We start from the raw sequence: 11416 nt of genomic DNA, 5'->3' as shown, positions 1-11416 counted from the left end.
GCGACATTTTATTTCATTATCTTTGTTATTTATCTTTTTTTCTTCTTTTTACGGGAATTATTAACTTCCTACTTGCATCTCTTTTTTAATTATCTGAAAACGTTATATTTATCTACCCTTAGCTATGAATTTAATCGTAAAAGTGAAAATCTTCCTTTTGTAACATTCCATCATCAAGTAAGAAGGAATTTTTGAACAATAAACGTCGATCGAATAAAATTATTCCTTAGCACGAGCAGGAGATTGCTCCGTCGGTGTTGTCATTATGCCACTACTTCCTTCTGCATCCTCCTTCCTTGCCGAGCGAGAGGATATATACCTACCTAGGTATCTACCTAGGTACCTACCTATCTATCTATAACAGTATCGGCGTATATAGCGCGTTCCCCATGAATCGCCTTCCCCGGCATTAAACTCTCCGAGCTCGCGCCTACGCGCTTGCCGGCGTATCTCTCAGTAAAAATCACCGACGCGTTGTAATCTCCGCACCGTAGGCGTCATTTATAAATCGAGTATGCACTCGCACACGCAAGATCTTGAAATTTATCAAATGGCAGGAAGGCGTTGTCGTTAGAAGGAGATAGATCGGTAACGAACTTGTCACCAAAAAGAAAAGAAAAACTTTTAAAGCTTGCGAATATGTTAATAACGAACAAAAGCAAAATCACCAGGAAATGTTCTTTTCTCTCTCTTTCTCTCTCTCTCTCTCTCTCTCTCTCTCTCTCTCTCTCTTTCTTTCTTTCTTTCTTTCTCTTTCTCTCTATGTTCACGTTATCCACGATTACCCGATCGCGTAGGCGGACTAGTACGTAGGAAGCAACAGATTCGGTTACGAGAAAGTCGTAATCGTGCTTTACCGTCCGCCGAACGCGATCGTTACGTCGAAGGTTACGAGTGAATTTCAGGGCCGCGAGAAATTACAGCTACAATTCTGATTTGCCCGAAGTAAAAAAGCAAATGCTCTCTTTGTATAAATCCTTGTAACATTTACGAGAACCGAGTAGGTTCTTTTTTATTATATGATCCATAGAAATGTTGTAGATAATTCAAACTGGTTTTTGTTTTATATATATGAAAACATAAGTCAAGACATCATTGTCACATTTATTATGTCATATATTCATTAGGATTAATTTTAAAAATTCGACAAGTATTTGGAGAAAACAATAATTTCTTTTTATTTCAATAATCTTTAATGTAAAAAGAATGATCGATCTAATGTTTTGTATGGATCTTAAAAAAAGAAAAATTCTTTCTCGACTAGCGACATAAAATCTCTTATTTCTAATAATTTTTTTGAAGATAAAATTAAAGTTTGCGGAACAGTCGTTCTTTCCGCGTGCGGTTGTAGCGGCCAAAGTGCTGTGCCGCGGCTCGGCTAACCGGAACGGAACGGAACGAAACGAAACGAAACGATCGCTTGCTGGTTACTGACCTCTTGATGTCGAAGCACTCTTACGCTTGCACTACTTAACTAAGCTTCATAGTCGTCGTCATCGTCGTCGTCGTCGTCGTCGTCGTCGTCGTCGTCGTCGTCGTCGTCGTCGTCGTCGTCGTCGTCGTCGTTGTGCAGACTCGTGCTAAATCCTCACTTTTCTTGTTGTAGCCTGAATCATGACGCATGACGTTAGTTTTACCTTCGTCTTGCACCGTTCGACGCTATCTTTTTTCTTTTTTTCTTTATTTATCGATCGTTTAGAAAGACCAACGTTTGCTTTGATTTTAACTTTGAGAGAGTTGAATTGATTTGATCTTAACTTTGATTTTAACTCGTTACTGACTGCGATTACGCGTTACATTTACATCAATTCGTTCTTCTCAACAAATCATCATTTTTTTATTTTCTGAATGTGAAATGGAACATAAGAGACGACATAAACGATCGAATCTAATATAATAATGGTAACAGGACAACATCAAGGTAAATGGTCCTTTTCAAGCAACCTTCTATCGCGTGACCGTACCGTCTCGATCGGTGTGAATTATCGACATCCATTCAGAAACTACGAGAGATAAGTTCCTTTCTGCAATTTATCTCTCGTTAACACGGTAGCGTAGATAATTACTATTCGTGGCGTCCTAAAAGTAAGACGGAAGAGAAAGAAGAAGAAGAAGAAGAAGAAGAAGAAGAAGAAGAAGAAGAAGAAGAAGAAAGAAAGAAAGAAAGAAAAAGCGATCTTACGAGAAGGTTATTTCTTCTAGCCAATGTACATAGCTATCGGGCTTCTTCGTGTCGATCGTGTAGGTGAAGTAACTAGATTTTCTAATGGCACGAACTATTACCATGCTAAGCTTGCTTCTCTTTGATTCATTCGAGCCGAATACACGTGCGTGTACGACGTAGATTGCAAACGACAACGACGACGACGACGACGACGACGACGACGACGACGACGACGACGACGACGACGACGACGACGACGACGAAGACATTGGTTCGTTTCTTCTTCTCTTCTTCTTCTTCTTCTTTCTCCGTTTTTCATTGCTACTTTTATTGGAAAAGAAAAGGGGAGGATGGAAGGAGAGACGAGCTTAAGTAAACTAGTGCATCCCGACAGAATCGCGCACGCAACACCGATGTAAGAGCATTTTCATCGGGGGGTTAACGAACTCAACGGCGGCCATCTCTCTGGCCGTGTCTTACTTTGCGCTTCTTCGTCGTTACAGCGACGAGAGACCGAGGGAAATCGACCATCTTTTCTCTCTTTTCCTTTCCTTTCCTTTCCTTTCTCTCCTACCGATTCCGTGAACGTGATTTTCATTCGAAATTCCTATCGCCGCCATCACTAGCATCATTACCGTCATTGCTCTTTCGAAAGGATTTTTACTGATTTATTATTTTACGTTCATTTTTCCTTTTTCCTTTTTCCCTTTTCTTCTATTCTATCTATATACTATTATTATCTGCATTTACTGGAAACGTCTTGGTATTATTAATAAGCAAATAAGACCGTATCGAATCGTCCAACTCGATAAAATCGAAAGAGCAATCGCTTGAACAGTGAATCCCGCTATATCTTGAATGTTTGAATTAATCTTTGCCGAAGGAGAAAAAAAGTAACATGAGTTGATCAAAAGGACGATGACGATCGAAAAATTTGCGGTATGATAATATGAAAAAGGAATGTATTTTTTGTCAAATAGTGAGAGAGGAAAGAAAGAGAGAGGTTATGAAAGAGAGGGGAAAGAAAGAAAGAAAGAGAAAGAGAGAGAGAGAGAGAGAGAGAGAGAGAGAGAGAAAGAGGAAGAAAGAGAAATAGAATAGTACGTAGTAGGCAACTTTTCGAAACACTCTCGTCGGCTCTCGATTGGTACAAATTCGCATACGGTCAATGTCCGACATCATCATGAAAACTATCGTCATCTCGGTCAATCTCTGGTAAGATGTAAGAGGAGGCTCTGGGAATTCGAGCGGTACGTCCCTGACAGTCTCAACGTCTGGCTTAGGTTATACACCAGAAGAACGGAGTTAGGTACTGTTATCTTCGGGAGGGCCAAAGCCGTCGATGGGTCGGTTGTGTTGGTGGGGCCAGAGAAAAAAGGGAGAGTGGGGGTTAGGACCAAGTCAAGAGAGAGAGAGAGAGAGAGAGAGAGAGAAAGAAATAAAAAGAGAAAGAGAAAGAGAAAGAAAAGGAGAAAGAGAAAGAAAAAGAAAAAGAGAAAGAAAAAGAGAAAGAGAAAAAGAGATAGAACTCTCATGGAATTCTATGGTGAGCCGTAACGTAACGACGAAGACACAACGAAGGCGACGAGAACTCGGCGGTTTGCTTGGAGCCGAGCAGCGCAAGAGAGCGCTCGCTCGGAAGTGAAGTGGCACATAATGCGTAAGAGTATTTTCAGGGGTCGATGACCGCTCTGCTTCCTCGAGGCCTTCCTTCCCCTCTTCCTCCCCCGCCTTCTTCTCCACGGCGAACGGCAAATCGTTCACGTGCGAATCTTCGATCGACTCCCGAGGACGACGACAAAATCGACCTCCTCTCTGATATATCATATTTTATTTTTAATTTCATTTTGATTTCTATTTGAGACACGTATTAATAATCAAATCTTCTCGTTTTCTTATCTCTCTCTCTCTCTCTCTCTCTCTCTCTCTCTCTCTCTCTCTCTCTCTCTCTCTTTTTCTTTCTTACAATATCTTTGCTCCAGATATATGATATCGTTCATTGAAATATCTGAGTTTGAAGAAAAATCTGAAAAGAAAAAAGATCAATTATTTTTCTATCGAAACTTTGACTTCTTTCGTCTTCTTGTCTCGTTTTATATTTTTATGTTTTGTGTTGTTTTTTTTTTTATTTTCTTTGGTCTCGTTTTATTTTTTTTCCTCGAATATGAAACAAAGGAAGATTTCATCGATAAATCGTATCAAGGCGATCAGGAATCATTGAGGAGACATCGATCGATCGATCGATTCCGCTTTGAAAATGAAACTCTCGTGACACATTCGTTTTTATCGGCACCTGTTAGGTGCACGAATCTCAGGCGATGCTTCGAACGTATACGGAAAGTCGGCGAGGTATACTGCTCCGTATAGGTGGCATTGACCCTCGCCGTTTCGCTCTACGTAGGTATCTACCTACGTAGGTTCGTGAGCTCGCACGTATTATCGTGACCGAAAACAAATCCGTTTCTAACGGATTGTTTCTTTGCTCTGCCGACGAATGTCGGACGTTCAGTGGCCTAAGCTTACGACTTACGACTTATGAATTACGAATTGTGTAATGCCAAATTTCGGATGCTTCGCATGGATTATTCAAATTTTTGTTTTCCACGGCTATCGTCATCAAAAGATAAGGAAAGAAAGATTTACAAGTAATTTCTATGTCTCGTTTTTAATCTTCGAATATCGATATTTAAAAATATCATAATAACGCGTTCGTTGAACAACTTTCAAAGAAATTTTATGAATTTTAACCTTTTCCTAATGAAAAACGCTATATAATTCTTTATTTTTCTTTCTATTTTCTTTTTTTTTTTTTTTTTTTTTTTGATAATAAAATTTTCTATTAGTAAAAATCTTTGTAAATATTACGTAAACCTATAATGCAAGTATTGAAAATAAAAAAGAAATAAAAAGAAAAAGAAATGCAGTTCGTCGGTATTATCGGAACGATAAGGGTTAATTTCGTTTTTATCGATGACAAAGCTAAACGCTCGTAACGAAAGCTTAGCAAAGAAGCTTAATCAAGATAAATTCGATCGTAGAAGGTCATTGCTGGTTGCTCGATGCACTCTCGCGAGCATTCTATGCGCTTTTTCCCCGCGGACTTAGTTGGGAACGAGGAAGACCTAGTTTGAAGGTAGAACGCTGCAACGGCACTAGGTCACGCATCGCAGTTCCTGAACGGCTGAGCGTTCGTGAGCGCGCTCAGTGTGCTTGTGCGAGAAGCGCAGCCTCTATATGCGACACGCATACGCGACGAGAGAGTAGGGCCTACTCGAGCCGACTTCCTCCTCCTCCTCCTCCTCCTCCTCCTTCTCCTCCTCCTGCTCCTCCTCCTCCTCCTCCTCCCGTTCTTTTTCTTCCTCCTCCTTCTTCTCCTTCTTATTCTCTTGGTGACGGTCGCAATGTGCATTTTACAAGTTTATTTCTATACGAGTCCTATGACTCTATGCGTTCGATAAGACACGTCGATGCAACAACGGGCGTGTCTCCTGACCGATTCGTCTCATTGTATTCATCCTCCTCCTTCTCTTTTTACATAAAAAGATTTTCATTGGCATGTCTATAAAGGAGAGATAAAAGAAAAATCTGGATATATTTATATATAGCTAATAAAATATATCTAGATGGATATATAAAAAGTCGAAAAAGTATTTATCATTTTATTATTCATATATTTCGATTTGACTTGTTTTTATATAGGTAAATAATATTTTTCTTTGAAGGTTAACGGTAACCAACGTCATCATTTTATCCTGATTGCATTTAGGAAACTTTTCCGCTCGACGTCAACGAAAGTACGTCTGTATAACTGTACTTTAAGAGGGAGGAGAGTGAATTTCGTTTGAACGGTGAAAATTTACGCTTCGAGGATAAATGGGAAGAATCAATGATAGTTTTGTATAAAAGATTTAATGAAAAAAATCGCAATGGTTTGACGAAGACGGAAAATATTCCGCGAGCGAACAGGCAAACTCGATTCGCATACGCGCTACGTTGCTAAGTGTGTTACCAACGTGAGCAGGGTGAATGCCCTTGAGAGACCTAGACCCGAAAGAACGTTCCTCTCTCGGCGCCGCACGACAGAGAACGTTCTTCCCGCACGTTGCCAATCAAAATGCTAATTTTCCGCAACGATCTCGTCGTTGTCGCCTTCGAATAACCCTCGATTATGCGATCGTGCGATAACTCAGACGATGTTCAATAATAGTCGAAGAGAGAGAGATATATATATATATATATATTTATATATATATATATACCTTGAGAATCCAACTAACATAAGTATTTTTCATTTCTTTTCTAAGATCCGCCTGTACTCGATCACGGAACTCGTGCCATTTTTTTTTTTTTCTTTGGATTAGGAACAAGAACGGAGAGAAAGGCGGAAAGCGATCGCGCACTCTATTACACTCGGTTCTGTATTTCTACATAGCTATGTTCGTCATTTGAAAACATTAACAAATTTAAATACTGTAACAAGAAAATAATTCGAAATCCCTTTTTTCGACATTAACCTTTTAAATTGATTCCTCGAGCGTTTCCAAGAGTATGGTGTGATCGAATTGTACAAATAAAATTTTTATGTTTATGTAAAGCGTTGATCCAATGTTCTTGGTAATTTTTCTGAATCATTGATAAGTCATTGACTGGTGACCTAGCTAGGAACCTGGGTGGGATGAGGTATCGTCTCGTTGAAGGAGCGAGACAGCCTTGCGGTTCAATAATTGAAATTTAATTTTGTATCAATAGCAAAAGTAAATCAAGTAGTCAGTCCTCAAGAAGTTTTGCCTCTCTTATTATTTGTTAATTATTAAACGAATTAATGTATAATGATTATTATTTATCGTTATAAAGAATTTATCAACTCATGGAGGTTATCGTATGATTAAAAGTAAAGTATTGTATGTAAGAAGTCGATAATAATCATTCATGTAAGTCAATGAAATAAAATTATATATCTTTATTTTAATTGCTTCTTAAATCTTCTATTAGTTCTGCAAATTCTAATATTCTTAGGTCCTTTATCTATCCTGTATTCGTCTCAATATTATTAAGATAAGCTGGTTAATTAAATAAGATATATTAGATAAGTTTGTTAGTTATTCCAAAACTAGCTATCGTTCATTGAATTTGCAAAACATAATATTAAATTATAAGTCTAGAGCTTTGATAGCCGCTGACCCAGGCCGTGCCAAGTGTGGACTTTGTTGACAATAAAATTAATAAAATAAATCTCTCTCTCCTCTCTCTCTTTTTTTGAAGAGATTCAAAGAAAATTCGTCAAAGTTTAGAATAAGTGAAGCTTACGGAAACGCTAGTCTGTAGCTGATTGAGGAACCGTTTGCTTTGCTTTACTTTGCTTTGCTTTACTTTGGTTTGCTTTGCTTTGCTTTGATTTGCTTTATTTTATCTTCGATCGTTTATTCCTACACTTAGCTATGCATTACTATAGCTATGCGTTCACTTCTTGTAAATATTTTGAAATTTAATTAAATTAGAAAGAAAATTCGTCGAAGTGTTTGAAAAAAGTGAAGCTTGCGGACACGCTTGTTCGCTCGCTTCTGATTAAGGAACCGTTTGGTTTGTTTTGTTTTCCTTTCTCTCTCTTTATTTCTTTTCATTCTTTCAAAGGTGCAAGGTGGAATCGTTGACGTTAGATTATACGAAGAGAGGTCGCGCTCGGTTCAACCGCCACGTACGTTCTACGGTATGCTAAGTGTGTTAACAACGGCAGGCAGGGTGAACGCCCTCCTCAGACCTAGACCCAAAAAGCGGAGCCGTTCCATGGGCAACTGCCACTGGCACTGGGTTAAGGCGAAGTCGTGTGACGTGGTGCAGGCACAGGAGCCAACGCAGCATGTAACAAGTATGCGTGGACCAAGCCGCGAACTTTCTCGACTTGCAACGTCGCCTCGAATGCAATGGATCTAGTATAAGATCTACGAATCGTTTCGTCGAAAGAGGTCGCGCCGATCTTTCGTTCATATTTGAAAACGAAAGGTTTTGCTTTCCATCCATCTCCATTTTCGAACATTTCGGACAACAAATTTCTATGCTAAACTGATTTATTTATCCGACGACTGACTCATCCGATGATTCCGTTTTGTCAAAACACTTTCTTTCGAATCATTGAGTAATCATATCTCTTGGAATTTCATTAGCTAGCTAGCTAGACAGGCTCGCCAAAAACCATGAACCTTTTTAGACATCCAGAACTATTTTCAGACATTTAGCTCTGGGAGAGTTGCCAAGATACATAAATTATATCTATCTTTTACTATACTATGTTTATATTCGGCAATAAGGAAAAGATCGATTATCTATGATTTACCAATACTCTTCTAAGATCTCAAAATAGTTATGTATACAAAACATTAAATTCTTCAAGAAGAGAGTGAAAATATCAAAACTGGCTGTCATCTTTATTATGATGATAAGTACGTATGTACGTACGTATTTACTTACGTACCTATCGACCAAGAACAAATAGTGATAGTCGAATAAACGTCGTACGCTTTTCCGCGATGAAGTCAAACCGAGTCGATCGTTGATCGGGGCCGACGCTCGCTACAGGAAGACTATCCGGGCTCGCATAACCGGTGAGAGGAAAGGTGCGGATGTATAGTTACGTCCTGGTCGCGACGCTGGATGGAAGTCCATCCTTGATGGAGGTTACTCCGGGACATCGTCCCACATCTCGCTTGGATATGAACTTGTGTCTTCTTTCGACTTGCCGGTCGTCTCCCTTTCCTCTCCTCCTTCCTCTCCTTGCCTTCGTCCTTCTTCCTGCCACCTCCCTCCATCCCCACTACTGTCGTTGCTATTGCCACCTTCTACTACACCTCCTCTTTCTTCTCTTCTCTTCTTCTACCCACGTTCGTCTATTCGTCTCCCTTTTCCTTTCGATCCTTCTTCTTCTTATTCCTCGTCTAACTTATCGTTCTTTGCTTGCACGCTCGTCTAAATTTCGAGAAAACAAAAGAAAAAAGAATCAAAAAAAAAAAAAAGAAAAAGAAAAAGAAGAAAGGCTTTCACAATTTTATTCTAAGAAAATAAAAGTTTATATTTAAAATATTTATTTCGATTCGATGCTCTCTTTCTCTTTCTATTCTTTTTAACGTCTTATTGCAATAAATAATTAATATCCTTATTTTTACGTTTACTTCGATAATTAAGTAGAATCCTCTTATCAATTTTTATTATTAAAACCTTTCGATTTATATCAGGGTCCAACGAGATATAACTGGATCCAACGAACTTCCTCCATTCGAAAACGCTCGAGATTCGCATCGACAAATGTCTCGTTATATAAAAGATACGTACATACGCAAATGTGTACAGTAATACGGGTACCGCGGTTAATATTTATAGCGTTATAAAATGTTTACAAGCGACGGAATTACGTACGAGCCAGCCGTATCGCACCTGTCCACGTCGAAGGTCGTAGCATAAATAATCAGCCCTTTTCAAGAAGCATTCGAAGTTTATGTCTCTTCTTTTTTCTTTCTTTTTATGTGTTACATAGTTTCTTATTTTTCTTCCTCTCTCTTTCTCTCTCCCTCCTTCTCTCTTTGTCTCTGTCTCTATCTCTGTCTCTTATTTGTTTCAATATTCAAAGGGCAAACAACTACTACTTGTTTGTTTTTTTCGAACATGTTTTCATCATAACGATTTCTTTAAACTAGATAACTAAGTATTATATGAAAAATATTTTTTAAAAAGCACTTTCGCATTGACGTTTTCCTACGTATGTATGTATGTACGTAAATATATGTATGTACGTATGTACGTAAGATCATGCTTACAGCTTTTATCTTTCGTGGACGACTCGTACAAAATGTTAATATTACTTTCCGCAATGTCATTGGCCAAAGATTCGAGGTCGGTTACAGGTAAACGGCCCGAACGTTGAACCGACGGACGACCTCTGACAATGAAGAACCTTATTTTCGGTGTCGAAATCATTCTTCGATCGATCGTTATTGGAACATCTTAAAAAATTATCATTTATTATCTTTTTTTCTACGGTTAATAAATTATCATTTATTACTTTTTTTTTTATAATTTATTTAATTCATTCTATCTTTCAAAATTGATTACTATTACAAAATTTATATATATTACATATCTGAAAGGTTACATAAATCTAAACAACATCGACAAAATAAAAAAGTGAACAAAATTTCTTATGATCTGTGCGTTCGAAGTTGACGAAAAGGATTCGTAATCCGACTATAAGAGATTTGTCAGGGTAAGAGGAACGATGAGAGGAACCTTTGAAAGAGAAAAAGGAAAGAAAAAAGAAAACAGAAAAAGAAAAGAAAATAAAACGAGTCAGATGGTTCAAAGTAGGACCCTCGAAGATTATAAACCGGACTATCGAGGATGTAACGTTACGTCTGTTAGATCGTAGGAGGCTCTAAAAAAATGTTTGAAATCCGTAGCCAAGGCCACAATTCTTTCATGGTAGATTCAGATATTTACCGTCCGTCCTTGTCTGATCTACACGCGTGGTAATCTTAAAGAAAGGATCGTATTATCCTATAAAAGAACATAATCGAGCTTTGGCATTTAAAAGGATGTTATAAAAAGATTTGTAATAAATTCATGTATTATTGAAATAAGATTAATCATTAATATAAATAAAGTGACGCGTGAAAATTATAGAAAAAAAAAAAATATTTTAAATGGTATTATGATTATTAATTAAAAATGGTATTAAAAGTATTACAGCATTCATTAACACATTTCGATCATTTTTATATAAAAGTCTTACTAATTTCTCTTTTTTATTATCTAGAAATTAAACTTATTATAAACTAAGTTATTATATATATATATATATATATATGAATAAGAAAGCTCATTATAATATAACTGTTCACTTTAAATAAATTAATAATCACAATAGACTTTCGATTATCACCGTAATCAACGTAATTTTGTCAATCAACGTAATCGATTTATTACAAAGCCAAGGAAAAGATAAAAAGGGGAAAAACTAAAGGAAGAACATAGGAAATGAAAAAGCAGAAACGAAAAGTAAAGATACAAATAGACATTATTTCTTCATTGAAGAAAGAATTTCCTTAGTCGACGTTTCGAGAAACCGTTCGACATTGAACCTGGCATTGATTTTGTACTCTTACAAGAGACGTAACATGTAATTACAGTATATTCACTCTCGCGATAGCGCGCAAGGAAATCGCTTTTCTCGCCTCGGCACGCGCCTACGCGGAATGCATGATATAA

This window comes from Vespa mandarinia, chromosome 8, assembly GCF_050613455.1.
Source record: "Vespa mandarinia isolate Hongniang chromosome 8, ASM5061345v1, whole genome shotgun sequence".
In the NCBI taxonomy this organism is placed as follows: domain Eukaryota; kingdom Metazoa; phylum Arthropoda; class Insecta; order Hymenoptera; family Vespidae; genus Vespa; species Vespa mandarinia.
Note: the sequence above shows the minus strand (reverse complement) of the source record.